This window comes from Drosophila elegans, unplaced genomic scaffold, assembly GCF_018152505.1.
Source record: "Drosophila elegans isolate 14027-0461.03 unplaced genomic scaffold, ASM1815250v1 contig_208, whole genome shotgun sequence".
In the NCBI taxonomy this organism is placed as follows: Eukaryota; Metazoa; Arthropoda; class Insecta; order Diptera; family Drosophilidae; genus Drosophila; species Drosophila elegans.
In genome coordinates this window covers 27,751,398-27,768,825 of record NW_024545578.1, presented here as the reverse complement: position 1 = coordinate 27,768,825, position 17,428 = coordinate 27,751,398, and positions in this window count along the sequence as shown.

Here is a 17,428-nt window from a genome sequence, read left to right as displayed (position 1 = left end):
TGAACCAATCGGTGCTGAATGCGATTAGGGCCTACTTGGATCAGGATCACCGCGACTGGGACTTATATCTGCCCGAGATAGAGACGGCATTAAGAAGCTCGATACACCAGGCCACCGGCTCTACACCGTATTTTGCACTGTTTGGCCAGCATATGTTCACGAGTGGGGCTGATTACCAGTTGGCAAGAAAACTACACTCGTTGGAGGACTGCCAAATCCGGCATCTAGAACATGGAGATAGGATGGAACTGTTGCGCGAGTCGATCGATATACATGGAGCGCACGAGACCAGCGCGCGGTACTATAATCGGACCACACGGCAGATCACATTCAAGCCAGGGCAAGAAATCTTCCGAAGGAATTTTGTACAAAGTGACTTTGGAAAGAACTTTAATGCGAAATTCGCCAGAAAGTTTGTCAAGTGCAGGGTTCGCAGGCCCGTAGGTAACCATATGTATGAAGTGGAAAACACGCGCGGAAAGCTCTGCGGGGTATACCATGTGAAGGACTTAAAGCAAAAAGGAATGTCTGAAAAAGGCAACCTACACCAAGGGGATATGAACGACCAACGAAGAGTATCTGGAAGAGAGAAGAAATATAAATCTGGAATATGTTTCAGATATTTCACGTATAACCTGAGGCAAATAGGACAGCTGATATTCCGGAGTAAAAAGCACCGAAGTCCAGACTGGGTCGTTGGGCATATTCCTTTTGATTCAGTGGGCGTTTTCCCTCGTTGGGCGCTTGGAGAGTTCCTATGTTTCCTGCGGGTTACAAATCCGTGGTTCTGACTCCAGATTACGGATTAAGGCCATTTCTTCACTGCCAATTCTCTTGTTTTGTTTTCGTATTCGGATTGTTGTTCATTGTCAGTGTGGTTGTTGTGGCCGTGCTATCGATAGCCATATCGAATGTCGGCGCAGGGGGGGATTTTATACTGAAAATACTGAGTTGTTTTTATGGTCACCCCAAATGTTAAACGGCCGTTGACCCGGCAAATTTGAAACACGAGAGCCGGAGTTCGGGAAGGTGATAGGAGACGAGGAGAGCCCAGAACGAAAGTCACGGTCAAGGCGTTAAGGCTGCTGCGCTCCCCTCGCCAAGTAAAGTTTTTTTTGTGGTGCACGTGCGGATTACATAATCCCAGTACCTTGGTGCGACAAATTTTTTTTTGAGCTGCAGCAGCGCGCCAGTGTCCACAGGCAACAACAACGTGAAGTAAAGGAAAGCAGGACTAGGAAGCCTGAAGCGGCGAAAAAACTTGGTAAGTGATCGGTGTTCGAGAGTGAGGCCATGCTTATGGGCTTTTCATTCCACAGCCGATCAGACCCAGTTACCAGTTTCAAAAAACAGCCAGGTCACCCAAGTTGGCCTGGCGATAATTTTTGTGAGGCCCGGACAATAAAGACGGCCAGAGATTTTTTTTGAGGAAAATTATTACGGCGTGGATGACCGACACGCTTACCAAGAGGCGGCAACGGGAGCCAGTCGGCTTCAGTCAGATTTTTTTTGTTGTTATTAGTTTTTTTTTAATAATTAATTGTTTTATCGTGTAGTGTTTGTTGTAAAAAGTGTATGATTATTTATTTAATGATAAGGGTTATTTACATTTTTTTTTTTGGTTATTAATTTTTATTTACACATAGGTCATAATATCTACATCTTATTCAAGCGTTTTTATTATTTACACTTTGAATACATACGGTCTGCATGCATTATACTTACATCTACACGTAAACGTATAATAACGTCTTATACCCATATTACTTATATTTAAATATTGGGATTTGAGCCCGGAATAATATTAATTCATGTTCTCTGCGTATACAATTACATTCTTTTTTTTTGTAATCCCTGGTAAAGAAAGAATAAACAACCTTAAGAGCTCTTACGGTAGGTCAGGGTCAAGAAGTATATAAATTTTGGGAAACCCGAGAACGTACACTGGGGTCCACAAGAGGGTAATATGTTGTAAAAACTAGTGAATAAGAATTATTAAAGGAAAATAAGAAAGATGAACATGGAGTAAAGATTAATTAATGGGAGGGGGGGGATATTAGTAAAAGGGGGTACATAATGGTGCAATAAAAAAACAAGAAATAAAGGTAAACAAATGTATTTGGGACAGCTGCAAGTATGTTGCTCAAGGCAGTCTGCATGGTCGGGAGGGATGAGCAGGTGACCTCCAGTTCAGCAGGAGGAGCCCAAAGAATTGCCAAATGTGTGTAGGTTTAAAACTAACTAATATTTGTGTATTTTTTTTTTGTTTATTCGTTAATTGAAATTTAAATTTAAAAATGACGGTGCAGTATAGAGTGTGCGAAACGTAGGACATGAAAATCCAACGTTTTCTGTTGTTGTGTGAGAGGGCAGGGTTAGGGGAACCACGGCCCTGGAAAATCGAGCTAGCTGGGGCAGCCCGACTCACGCAGGTTCTTAACACCGAGAACGCTTCTGCCCAAACACAACACCAAACATTGCTGAAAATCCAGCTGGGCGGAGCGAGAGAGGTAAACTCGTTTAAAATCTTGAAACTTGTTGTCTACCTCAACGAGCTGGCAGCAATAGGATTTTCCAAAACCATAAGTAATCAACCAAATGAACGGGAGTACTCGGACTAAAAACAACTCTTCATCAGAAAATAGCACAGGCTTGCCAAAAACCACATACCCTATTCCCTTAATGGTAAAATAAGGAATAAAAGAGGAATAATTAGGGATCATTGTAAAAATAATTTTCGGCTATATGGACACCGATGACGAAGCTAAAATAAAAAGCAATTAGGATTTTTTGCAAAAAGATTCTGAATTAAATGCAATTTTTCAAATCGAAACAAATTCAAAAAATTACGAAACACATTAATAGGGAACAAGAAACCATCAACAACTTTATAAACACATATCAGAACAAGATTTTTTTCAACTCTGACCTTGTTACCAAGCGCACGATCCTCTCTACACCAATATCGCTGTTGCTACAATTATACTACTGAAGCTGTGGCAAATGAAACCAAACTGGGGCAAGTTTGTACCTTAAGGCATTTAAAAAGCTTGGACTTCGCTTCCTTCATCGCTCACATCGCTGGAATCTTTCAGTATACCATTATTTTGCCTGCAGCCGACAGCACGCAGCCTACAGTTACATGGATTCTGTGACGCCTCCGTATGGGGAATGGATGCTGCACCTAAGCTCGTCGGGAACCAAATTTCGGAAATTCAGGAATCAACCTCAACCTGTCACTGGAGGCACTTTCCAACACACTTCAACCCGGTCGATATATACTCCCCAATCGCTATTTCCGAAACACGAGGCTCACTTTTGAAGAGCTAGCCACGGCAGATGCTGACGACGCTGACCTAGCCCCACTCACGCCTGGACACTTCTTGGTGGGCTACGAACTTCGACCATTGCCGGAATTCCCACCAGCCGACGAATATCTCGACAATCTGGATCGCTGGCAGGGGCTAGCGCAATCATCAAGCAACACATCTCAGTCGCTGGAGCCACTAATACATCAACGAACTCCAAACTCCTTAAAAGTGGACGAAGACAACGCAGGACTTAACCGTAACGACATGATCACGGGATCAGACAAAATTGACCGTGTGCCTAACATACGCACTTCCAAGAAAATAAGTCGCCGACTTGTACGAAAGCTCGCACCATTACCTGTGTCTTGGCGTCAATCGCATTCTTTCAAGGTGGGCGGTATGCTGGGTCCAAAACCCAATGATTTCTTATATCTATAAAACGTGTAACGTACACACTTAGGCGTACGATACAATTTTTGAATAATAATATGTTAAGTTATAGGCATAAGCGTCGGACCGTGAATATTAAATATTAAGTTAGTAGTATGTAAGTTATAGGTGTAAGCGACGCATAATGAATAATACATAATAAGTTGAAACTGAATATTAAGCAGTAGTTAAGTTAAGTTCCAAACCCGAGTGGCAACGCCAGCCGATATTTAGTGAGTAAAGAAAATACTAGAAATACTAGAAAATACCGAAAGCGGGAAAAAGGGAGCGTGGGGAAGGTGGTCACACACCGATCGAGCAGGCGGTCTCTTGTGTCGGAATGGTAAGACGGGGCGGACGTGTCTCCCGCAGTAATTTTCCGTGTAATTCGAGTAACGCCTCGACCACGCGACGACAAACGAATAAAGGGCTCTCGTGCCGGAAAAGTAGAACGGAGCGGACGCGCCTCCCTTAATTCGCTTGCCGGATAATTCGAATTACGCCTCGACCGCGCGAAGGCACGCGGTTCGTGAAGAAGTGGACGAGTGATTGTTTTGAGGTTAGTGTATGCAAAATTCCTATCCGTCAAACAAAGACGGTGTAGCGGACTCGTAGGAAGACAGTAGATAAATAAAAAGATAATAATAATAATAATAAAATAGAATAATAAAACAAAGTAAATTCCATGATCGTGATTCTTTTTATTTATAGTAGCCTAGCTCCCTTCCTCGTAGTGCATGTGACATATACGTGGACATCCGTCCCGTCCGGTCTGGTATCCTAACCTCACTCCCCGTAGTATTTGGGACCTGTACGTGGACACCCGGCCCGTCTGGTCCAGTATCTTGGTTCCCCACATCGTAGCATTTGAGACCCGACGTGGACACCCATCCCGTTCGGTCTAGTACCTTAGATTCCCCTCCTCGTAGTGCATGTGACCTGTACGTGGACACCCGGCCCGTCTGGTCTAGTACCCTAGTTTTCCTCCTCGTAGCGCATGCGACCGGCACGTGGACACCCGGCCCGTCTGGTCTATTACAATAGCTTTTCTCTTCGTAGTGCATGTGACCTGCGCGCGGACATCATTCCCGACTGGTCAATCGTACCGCCATCCTTTCTCCTCAATTCCCCCTCGTGTCTGACAAATCCTATCCGGCTTGGCCTCGCCCGAAGGTCCAGCCCGGTGGATTTTTGGCATCCGATACATCGAGAACGACTTGCGCGCGACGCAACTCCCCGGTCCTACTCTCGCGAAATAGTATCCTGGCTTGGCCTCGTCCGAAGGTCCAGCCCGGTGAATTTTTGGCCTACGACACGCGGAAAGCGACTTACGTGTCCCAATCGCGGAAGTGATCAGCGGGACTACCCGACGTCCCCATACTCGCGAAACCGTTCGTCTGGCTTGGCCTCGCCCCAAGGTCCAGCCCGTGGAATTTTTCACCCAGGAGCAAGACACGGCGTGACCAGCTCCGACACCAACTCTCTCTCCCCCGGCGTCTATGAGAACCTTCGGCGTGACTCCCCAAACGACTCATTCACTCGTTGAATGATACTCTCTAGTCCGGTGTTTCGGTGATTTACAAATTTCTTGTAAAGGACTCCTGGATCTGACTGAGATCTGTACCCCGGCCAGAGAGCATCCTTACAAGTGGCGCCCGAGCAGGGACACCGAGACTAGTTAGAGAATCACCCAAGTGGCTTAAAGACCCACTGAAGAAAAGAAGGGTAGAGTCACCCGAACCGATCTCCGGAAGGATCTAGAAGACTTGAGAAGGAAGTTCACACCAAACTAAATCGAAGAGGATAACCAATGATGAGTAACCCTAAGGAATCTGACGGTGAGTACGAAGAAGCCGATTTTGTTAAGAATCCAGGTATAGGAGTCCGCTGGATATACGCTCGCCGAAAAGACGAACTCAGCGCTCTCGCCCTGGAGTTTGGTTTTAAAGCCGACGGAACCGTCGAGGAGACCAGGAAGGCATTCGCCAACCTCGTCAACACAGGGTCGTTCCCACAAAGGGTGTGGGACCGACTGGCACAGTTGCAGGAGCAATATAGTAGCCGGGCCCCAAGTCCGAACCCTCCAGGCAGGAACGGTGAGACGGGACAGTTCGCAGAATCCCTCACCATTCCCATGACGTCCGGAGCCACATCGATCGGGACTCCAGCCCGCCATCGAGGGATCCACCCAGGATCGATGCACGGGACCTGGATGCCACCGGTAGATGTCCGCTTACCCGCCGACCTACAAGCACAAGACACACGGAGCAGCACGGCTCCAACTCAACATCTGCTCCCCGAGAAGATGCACAAATGGAATTTACGGTTCGATGGGAGTTCAGATCCGTTGACTCTCATCGCCGCGCTCGAGGAAAAGATGACGACTTACAGGATAAATCCAGAGGAGGTACCCCGCGTTATGTCCGAGATCTTGGAGGGCCCAGCGGCACGATGGTTTCGCACGAGCCACCTACAGTCGGCCTCATGGGGAACTTTCAGGAGGGAATTCCTCGACTTCTTCCTACCACCTCGATATTTCGAGCGGTTGGAAGATGAGATACGGACCCACGTGCAGCGGAGAGGAGAGCCTTTCAAGACCTACTTGATCGAGCTCAGAACCAAGATGCAGCAAGCCGGTTATCGAGAAGAGGAAGAATTGTACCGAGCATATGAAAACATGGCTCCGGAATACCGACTGTATATTAAACGCAGTGAATTCGCGACTTTGACACAATTGACCCATATGGCCACAGAATATGAGAGTGTCAAACAACTCGAGACGACTCGACGAGAGCCAAAAACAACCATGGACAGGAAGCAAGAAGAACCTCAACTTCGCCGATCGCCGAACCCATTCCGGAATCCGGTGAATTCAACGCAGACAGGACATGTGACCCATCAGATGATCGGTCAAGGAACGTCTCGAGTAGATATAAGGCGGGCTTGTAATCGCTGTGGAGAGAACGGACATCTTCAAAGGAACTGCCCCAATCCACGTCGGGATTTCTGTTGGGACTGTGGGCGACCAGGAGTTTTGACTATAGAATGTTGCCGTCGGAACGCGTCGGGAAACGGAGAACGCCTCCGCCGGAACCCGGGTGCGGCGGAGACGAATGGAGCAGCAACCCGACCCCAGTAAAACCCCCGTTGAGATTACACGGCGGGCTCATCACAGCAGCGATAGAAGTCGGAGGACAACGTGTGGACGCCACCATTGATACAGGGGCATCGAGGAGTTTCGTCAGTGAAAGTTTTACTCGACTGGCCGCGCGTGCAGACGAGTTACAGGATGCTGTCACTAGAATAGCGTTGGCCGATCGGTCATGTCTGGATGTGACAAAGCTCTGGCGAACCTCGGTTACGTTGGTTGGCACTACGGTGCTCTTACCCATGTTAGTAATGCCCACCATGTTAGATCGTGTAATACTTGGAATGGACTTCCTCAAAGTAGCGGGAACTCAGGTGCGATGTGGTCGAGCTACACTCGACTTGCAAAACGAAGCCCAAGCGGCTGGAGACCCTTTCTTACAGCCAGTACTTATAAAGGCGCGGGGCAACCAGGAGAAAACGGTACACCCTGTTGCGGTTGGTGCCCATTTGGGAACTGCCAGGCCAGAAGAAGCAGAGATACCCAGTCCTATTCCCACGCGAACTATAACCCCGAACATCAATGCCGGTGCGCCCACTAGGACGGAGACGGTAGAAAACGACGAACAGCAACGGAACACATTATTGAGTCCGACGCAACAAAGCTTCATCGATCGGGAACTAGCCTTATTCGAGGAATTGCACGGGGTGTCTCACGTCGCCGAGCATACCATCGTCATGCGCGACGACAAGCCCGTAAAACAAAGATATTATCCCCGGAACCCCGCGATGCAACATGTCATCGATGCCCAAGTAGACGAACTGCTCCGTGACGGGGCCATCGAACCCTCCAGAAGCCCACACAGCGCTCCCATCGTATTGGTCAAGAAGAAAACTGGCGATTGGCGCATGTGTATAGATTACCGTCAGCTAAACGCACACTCAGTGCCCGACGCCTACCCAGTCCCGAGAATCAATCACATTCTGGAGAAATTACGCCACGCCCGATATATCTCCACGTTGGACTTGAAGCATGGCTATTGGCAAATTCCCATGGCTAGGGATAGTCGCCAATATACAGCGTTTACGGTCCCTGGGAGAGGATTGTATCAATGGAAGGTCATGCCCTTCGGGTTGCATTCTGCCAGCGCCACGTTTCAACGCGCTCTGGATAGTGTAATCGGCGTGGAAATGGAACCGGTCGCCTTCGCTTACCTAGACGATATTATTATCATAAGCGCGACAGAAGACCAGCACTTTACTCATCTCTCGGAAGTTTTCCGCAGATTGCGGGCCGCGAATTTAAGGATAAATCCAAAGAAGTGTTGCTTCTTCAAGCAGAAACTCGTCTACCTCGGCCACGTCATCAGCAGTGACGGAATTCAGACTGATCCCGAGAAGGTGTCTGCGATCAACGGGTTGAAGGCCCCTCCAACTTAAAGGAACTCCGCCAATGGATCGGGATGGCCTCGTGGTATCGGCGATTTGTCCCTAGCTTCGCGACTATCGTGCAACCGATGACCGCGCTACTAAAGAAAGGACGGAAGTGGACCTGGGGACCAGAACAGCAAGCCGCCTTGGAAGAAATTAAAAGATGCCTGACTACTGCTCCCGTATTAGGCTGTCCGGATTTCGACCAGAAGTTCATTTTGCAAACAGACGCGAGTGACGTCGGCTTGGGCGTAGTTTTATCACAGGGCTCCGAAAGTCAAGAGAAGGTCATCGCATACGCTAGCCGCCGATTAACCCCCGCGGAACAAAATTACACTACCACGGAGAAAGAGTGTCTGGCCATAATCTGGGCAATCAGGAAGATGCGGTGCTACCTGGAAGGGTACCGATTCGAGGTCGTTACTGACCATCTAGCCCTCAAGTGGCTAAATTCTATTGAGAGTCCTTCTGGCCGAATAGCGCGTTGGGCGCTAGAATTGCAGCAATTCCAATTCGACGTACGCTACCGACGAGGTAAATTAAACGTCGTGGCCGACGCACTTTCTCGGCAGCCTTGTGAGATACTTCAGGGTGCTGTCGAACTCGAGGACCACTGCGACTGGATCAAAAGGATGAAGGAGCAAATACAGGAAGAACCCGAGAAATTCGCTGACTACATGATCGAAAACGACCAGCTCTACAGGAACATGGGTTACCGAGCGGACGATGAGGACTACTTCCCGTGGAAGCTCTGTGTGCCAACTTCTCGTAGAAACCGCGTCTTACGTGAATGTCACGATTCCCCGACCGCAGGACACTTGGGAGTCCGAAAAACAATTACGCGTCTGACCCAGAGGTATTTCTGGCCCGGTATGTATCGCGACGCGAAACGCCATGTTCGCCATTGTGAATCTTGTCAAAAGTTTAAGTCGGAACAAACCAAAGCGGCAGGTAAGATGCTAACCCGGGTTGTCAGCGAACCTTTCGACATTCTCTGCGCGGATTTTGTAGGTCCGCTACCCCGGTCAAAACAAGGTAACACCATGCTTCTGGTGTTTCACGACGTATTTTCGAAATGGGTAGAACTGATACCACTCCGGAAAGCCACCGCAGCTCAAGTGCAGAAAGCGTTTCGGGAACGTATACTTGCGCGAGTGGGCATTCCCCGGAAGTTCGTGTGCGACAATGGAACCCAGTTCACAAGCCGGGTCCTGAAAGACTATTTCACCCAGCTCGGCGTAGAAGTCCAGTACACGGCTCCATATTGTCCACAAGAGAATCCCACAGAAAGGACCAACCGCACTGTGAAGACGCTGATATCCCAGCTGTCGGAAGGCGACCAGAGTTCGTGGGATAATATGCTGCCAGAGATATCCCTCGCGATCAATTGCAGTGTATCGGATTCGACGGGGTATAGTCCCGCGTTCCTAACTCAAGGACGGGAACCACGCTTGCCTGCGATGCTGTATGATGAACTGACCCCCGGATCGGCGGTCGTGCATACAGGTCCTGAAGACAAGGCATCTCACCTCAAAGGCATCTTCGACATCGTACGAGCGAATCTTCAGCGAGCGTCTCAAGACCAGGCGAGACACTATAACCTACGAAGGCGAGAATGGAGACCCACACTCGGCGGTCAAGTTTGGCTGCGTCAGCATCCCTTATCGAAAGCAGCCGAGGGATTCGCCGCCAAACTTGCTCCCAAGTATGATGGCCCTTATACCGTTACAAAATTCACATCTCCGAACTTGGTACGCCTGCAACGTCCCGGAGATCGACGGCGACGCATCGCCAACATATCCCAGCTCAAACCGTACTACGCAGAAGCCCCTCCGGATAGGATCGACGATAGTATTGTCGGATCGAACGACCCTATGCAGTAAGCGACATACAGCCGCAGAATAGTATAACAACTAGTCTAGTAAACATTGTATAACCACCGAATAACCATTGTGTAACCAGTCGAGTAACTATTGTATAACCATTATAACAGATTAAGGCCGAGTCCTTTGTTAGCTACACCGTCAGGTAGGGAGTTCGAAGAGGTGGGGCAATATCAATAAGTTAAGTTTACCATTTCAGATGGATGAAGTAATTGTGTTGTCGGACGACTCCAACGACACGGAGGTCTTCAACATGGAGACGAGTCATCATGACGGAGGCGACGAAGCGATGGAAAGGGAGTTCCTCACGTCGGACGGCGAAACAGACGGTAGCTCGGTGGAGACAGACGACTATTCCCAGGCTCCGGAAGGATCCCGGTTCGCAGGACTCCGCGGAGGCTTGTGGAGCCCCCGACCCGACGGGTCGCGACAATATCATCATCCGACGTCGCCCCAGTCTGCTCCCTACCGCCTGGAAGACGACGAAGATGACGCCAGTGACCAGGATTCGGAGATGTTCAGCAGGCTCCCACGTTCCAGGGAAAGCTCACCAGGTGGGTCCAGCGGTTACCCCAACGGACGACGACCAGGGGAGCCGTACTATACGGAGTCCCGACGACCCACCTCGGAGGAGGAGTACCCGTGGACCCGACGCGACCCTCGGTCAGGCCATCCGGGTTACCCAAGGCCCAGTCCTCCACGATTCCCGGACGTGGAACATTCGTACCATCATACGTCCGAAGACCAGGTCTGCCGGTATGCGGGACACGTCTCGTTCATGCGCATCGACGTCCGCTCGGTAGTAGTCAAAGTCCCGGGGTTACCTGCAGAGGGACCCTACGTCGACGAACCGCCATCCCCGCCTCTGCCCCCGGCGTTGGAAAACAACAGAGCGATGGATCCCGACGTTGACGTCGAGGAGGCAGTCGGCGAGAGGATAGGACAACCGAGGACCCCGCCCCGACGTACTGTAGTGCCCCCCGTGTCGGTGTCTCTAGGGGTTCAGACATCCCCAGTCGTGGAGCGGGTCAAGGAGACGAAAATGTCTAGCCAGAGTACCCAGACCTCTCCGGCTAACCAAGATCGGGTACAGGAGGTAGAACCCGTACAGGAAGCGGGACTCCCCGAACCCAGGGTCATAACATCAGACTCCCCGGATCCCGTATACCTGGCGGGATTCGAACTGATCTCCGACAGCGAGGACGACGAAGGGGAAAGGCCATTATTCCGCCGGTGCTTCCAGACGTCGCCGCAGCAGGATCCGCGGGACGTGGACACCTCGGCCAGACCTCGGTCAGATTACCCCTATCGAGGCGACGCTGGACAGCGGTGGGACGGGGCCGTAGATCCCCAGCACTTCCCTAGCTGTGCTCATCCAATCGACCAGCTGACCGAGTGGGAAGATCGCTTGTTGGACCAGGTCCTAATGGATATTTCGGAGATCGATTCGACCGAATCCGCCGCTAGGGATACCCCACCGAATGCCACGACGACGGACGGCGTAGAAGCCGTGTCGAATTCCGCACTGGAGTTGACGGAACCCGCAGGAAGGGAGGACGACCTCTGCCCATTGCCGGAGGGCTGGATTGGCGGTAGCGGTTTACGTTACCTACCCAGACGTATCGTCCAGGAGATCCAGAGGAAGGTAGCGACCCGGGCCGGCCGCGGACGCCGAGTCCGCATAGCCATAGGAGGCGACGGACTCCGCTTCATCGTCACCATCAAGAGCGACGGGCGCCTCTTTATCGCGCCGCGGGAAGAAAGGGGGGATGTAACGTACACACTTAGGCGTACGATACAATTTTTGAATAATAATATGTTAAGTTATAGGCATAAGCGTCGGACCGTGAATATTAAATATTAAGTTAGTAGTATGTAAGTTATAGGTGTAAGCGACGCATAATGAATAATACATAATAAGTTGAAACTGAATATTAAGCAGTAGTTAAGTTAAGTTCCAAACCCGAGTGGCAACGCCAGCCGATATTTAGTGAGTAAAGAAAATACTAGAAATACTAGAAAATACCGAAAGCGGGAAAAAGGGAGCGTGGGGAAGGTGGTCACACACCGATCGAGCAGGCGGTCTCTTGTGTCGGAATGGTAAGACGGGGCGGACGTGTCTCCCGCAGTAATTTTCCGTGTAATTCGAGTAACGCCTCGACCACGCGACGACAAACGAATAAAGGGCTCTCGTGCCGGAAAAGTAGAACGGAGCGGACGCGCCTCCCTTAATTCGCTTGCCGGATAATTCGAATTACGCCTCGACCGCGCGAAGGCACGCGGTTCGTGAAGAAGTGGACGAGTGATTGTTTTGAGGTTAGTGTATGCAAAATTCCTATCCGTCAAACAAAGACGGTGTAGCGGACTCGTAGGAAGACAGTAGATAAATAAAAAGATAATAATAATAATAATAAAATAGAATAATAAAACAAAGTAAATTCCATGATCGTGATTCTTTTTATTTATAGTAGCCTAGCTCCCTTCCTCGTAGTGCATGTGACCTATACGTGGACATCCGTCCCGTCCGGTCTGGTATCCTAACCTCACTCCCCGTAGTATTTGGGACCTGTACGTGGACACCCGGCCCGTCTGGTCCAGTATCTTGGTTCCCCACATCGTAGCATTTGAGACCCGACGTGGACACCCATCCCGTTCGGTCTAGTATCTTAGATTCTCCCCCCTCCCTCGTAGTGCATGGGGCCTGTACGTGGACATCCGTCCCGTCCGGTCTAGTATCTTAACCTCACTCCCCGTAGTATTTGGGACCTGTACGTGGACACCCGGCCCGTCTGGTCCAGTATCTTGGTTCCCCATATCGTAGCATTTGAGACCCGACGTGGACACCCATCCCGTTCGGTCTAGTACCTTAGATTCCCCTCCTCGTAGTGCATGTGACCTGTACGTGGACACCCGGCCCGTCTGGTCTAGTACCCTAGTTTTCCTCCTCGTAGCGCATGCGACCGGCACGTGGACACCCGGCCCGTCTGGTCTAGTACAATAGCTTTTCTCTTCGTAGTGCATGTGACCTGCGCGCGGACATCATTCCCGACTGGTCAATCGTACCGCCATCCTTTCTCCTCAATCCCCCTCGTGTCTGACAAATCCTATCCGGCTTGGCCTCGCCCGAAGGTCCAGCCCGGTGGATTTTTGGCATCCGATACATCGAGAACGACTTGCGCGCGACGCAACTCCCCGGTCCTACTCTCGCGAAATAGTATCCTGGCTTGGCCTCGTCCGAAGGTCCAGCCCGGTGAATTTTTGGCCTACGACACGCGGAAAGCGACTTACGTGTCCCAATCGCGGAAGTGATCAGCGGGACTACCCGACGTCCCCATACTCGCGAAACCGTTCGTCTGGCTTGGCCTCGCCCCAAGGTCCAGCCCGTGGAATTTTTCACCCAGGAGCAAGACACGGCGTGACCAGCTCCGACACCAATTCTCTCTCCCCCGGCGTCTATGAGAACCTTCGGCGTGACTCCCCAAACGACTCATTCACTCGTTGAATGATACTCTCTAGTCCGGTGTTTCGGTGATTTACAAATTTCTTGTAAAGGACTCCTGGATCTGACTGAGATCTGTACCCCGGCCAGAGAGCATCCTTACAAACGTATTTGCAAATTTTAATAATTATTGCGCTCTTTTTACGGTAAGTTAACTGTTTGTAGTTTTAGTAAGTTTTTATTATTTATATTTGTGCTTGCCCCTAGAACAAAATCTAGTGGCAGTAGGAGGCTAAACCAAAACTTAAATTGGTTAAACTCGGAGAAAATCATGAGGGCCAAAGACACCGCAATGCTCACTCGTAGAATGCAGCGTAATTGAATATACAAGGATTACTTGAGTACTGATTTTATTAGGGCAAATTTCGGGTTTATATACACGATTTCAGAGTCAAGAAGTGGAATGGGGTTGTTAGTTCAAAATACAAAACAAAATACAGTACAGAGTCAACAAATTTGTATCCTCTATGGCAATTTGTGGCCTCTATGGTGTAGCGTGTAACGTTCGACTAAAGTGCAAAGTACTTTAATGTTTTCAAGGATCTGTATAGGCTGCGCACGCTAAATATTCCGGCTCTAGCTCGTCGGCTTGGGGGGTGGAGGTCTTGCTCGTACAGATCTTGACACTGTCTACATATTACTATTAATAAAATCAGAATTGAGCGTGCATGCGACAAAATCAAAAGCTAGATACTTAACCGGAAGAAAAGATGCATAAATTAGAAAAGAAAAGTTTTGAGAAATTATTGAAAGGAGACAGTGTAAAAGAAAGAGAGAGAAATTTGTTGTTTGCGACGCCGTAGATGTAATTTGGCTCGCATATTGCCCACCCTACCTATGACCACCTGCCGCTAGAGCATAACTCTGGTGATCCCTTGTACACCCTACGGCCGCAGAGACATCAGCTGAGTTCAGTTATTTAGTTTTCTTTAAGCTTTCATTTTAATGATTATTTCAATTGATTTCAATAAGAACATTTTAAATCTTTCTTAGATAATTTACAAACGAGAAAACAATTTCGGCGAGAAAAGATAAAACATAATAAGCGTTTAACCTCATGGGTAAATACTGGTCTTCACAGGTGTTTATAATTATTAATGTAAAGTACATACATATAGTAAAAATAGTTAAAAATAAGTATAGGGTAAATTAAACAAAATGATCTTTAGAAATAAATAAATAGTTATATGTTCAAGGAAATTCAATAATTTGTTCTTTCATGATTGTTAATACTCATTCTTAACTCATCATTCATCAGTGGTTCGCTAGTTAATTACTTTTAATTTTATTTAAAATTGAATTTTTTTTTTTAAGGAAACAAAATTCTCAGTGTAAATTCATTTTTTTTTTTTTTCCAAAGTTAATGTTAATGCTTTCTTAAATTTTCGGCATTGATATATATATATATATATATATATATATATTTTTTTTTGTTTATGAGAATTTAATTGGCACTAATATTTTAATTTTTAATAATTTGAAATAAAGGTAAAACAACTCATACAGCTGGTTCCTCGGCGGACGATCGATCTTCCGACGCAGGTAGGCTGGAGAAGAAATCAAGGCATTTCTGCTTTGACATGGTTATTATTTTATATAATAAAATAATATAATATAATATATATTATATTATATGTGCACTCAAAAACATTTTCTAATTAATTTTTTTTTTTGTTTTTGAGTCAAAACGAATTTAAGAAAACTAGATGAATCATAACTTAATTTAAATCTTATAATTATTTAATTAAATTAAATTATTTTTTTTTTATAACATAATTATTATTGTCACTTCAATATTCAATCGCATTCTTTAATACATTTTTTTTTTGATTTACGTTAACACAAGTTTTGGAATTTTTTCCAGTGGGGCCCGGTTGTTATGCACGTGAACATTTTCGCAAGCTGCATTTTTTTAGGTTACATATGAGGTTAAGATCGAGCCCAAGCGTAGTTTTTACATTTTTTTTTTTAAATTTGAATTTGGGTTAGGGCCGATCTAATTGGACATTTTTTCCTTTTTTTTTCTCTCTAGCCTATATTCTTATTTGGCCGAGGAGATTTCTCGTTAACTTAAATGAGAGGGTGCCGCTTCAACTGCTGATCACTGAACAAAATTTGGGGGTGCTCCCTGCTTCAACTACTAATCACTGAACAAAATTTGGGGGTGCTCCTCCGGGCGGCTGCAGATCCCCGACAATGGGGTGCTCCTCCGGGAGGATCCGAATCGCGGGGCAGCGTGGGTGCTCCGCGGGACAGATCTAATTGCGGCCAAGGTGGGTGCTCCCCGAAACGCAAAATTTCAGCCTTATAAAAGAGATCGAAAATTCAGCACTTGAAAATATTTAGTGAGAAAACCCACACAACTCACTTTTTTTGCTCGAATTATTGCATAAAAAAAAATCACTTTGAGAACTTCGAAATACCGCGTGTATATATTTTTTTTCACTTTGCCGATTGGGAACGGATAAAATTGCACGCCGGTTTAATTAAGAAGGAAGTTCAAAAATCAAGCGGCGTCGGTTGCGGCCTTTTCTAGAAATTTCTGACAACTGAAAAATCAGCCATTTCGGCTTAGGACAAGCTTCTCAGCAACAGCTGGCATCACCCGCAAAAATACTAATTAGTATTTTTTTTGCTAAACACTAATTTCCGACACTAAATTTGGCTAGACATCTGGCTACTCTCCAAAGGTCGCTAAATACAAAAAAAATAATCGCCAGTGTTCAAGCCACAACAAACAAACGTTCTTCAGGCGCCGCTACAATGGCAATTCGATGTCCTTTGACTATGACGAGGTTTGTTGAGGCGACTTCTTTTGGAAACGTTTCCATACATAAAATATTATCAACCAAAGTGATAAAATTAGGGCGACATAGCTACTTATGTGGTGGGGATGTAGTTCGACGATCTCGTTTGCCATTTTTATTTTAATTCTAAGCATCAATTCAATGCTGAGCTCATTTAATTCATTATAACTTAGACTACAAAATCGAGCATATGATAATTTCAATGTTCCAGTAGCGGTTACCTGATGGCCAATAACACTCAGAAACGGATTTCTTAAAGTGCACTTCGAATCCAAGGATGAGAGTCCGTTAATATCAATTGTTATGGTTGATAATTGATCATCGGTGATTTAATTGAAAATATTCATTGATTTTTTGTTCTCAATCTTTGCCATGAGAATGATTTCGTTGACCTTTTTTTTGGTACAACGACGAAGATTTGTTATTAAACAATTGATACTCACAATGATTGTCAATTGAGAACATGGATTGCTTATCTGAGCAAATATACTCTTTGCCCTTCAGTATGTTACAAAGTTCCAATTCACTTAACGATGTTAATTCACAGCCATAATTGGATATTCAATATCAAGGGAAATCATTTTATTGTTGATAATTACCGGTATTGAAATCAAGCTATATTTTAAATAACTGTGTTTATAACAACGGCAGTGTTAATTTAAAGATTACATAATCCTTTACCACTTTTACTTCTGCCCTCATTAACTTATATAGTTGAAGTACATCGTCGTTGAGGAGAGGGAGCATTTTTCCTTGAGACATGTGAATTTTCAGTTTATTCAAATGTTGTCGAAGCTGCTTGGGAGAAACGAGCAGTGGGCTAATTTCATTGTGATGTACATTTGTCAGAACATGTGAAATTTCTGTCTGATTTCTTTGAAGACTTGCCGCCAATATGGATAATTGGGTCGTCAACGCAATATTACATTGAAAGGCTTTGAGAGAATCTTGCCGAACACTAGCTATATCCTCCATTTTCTG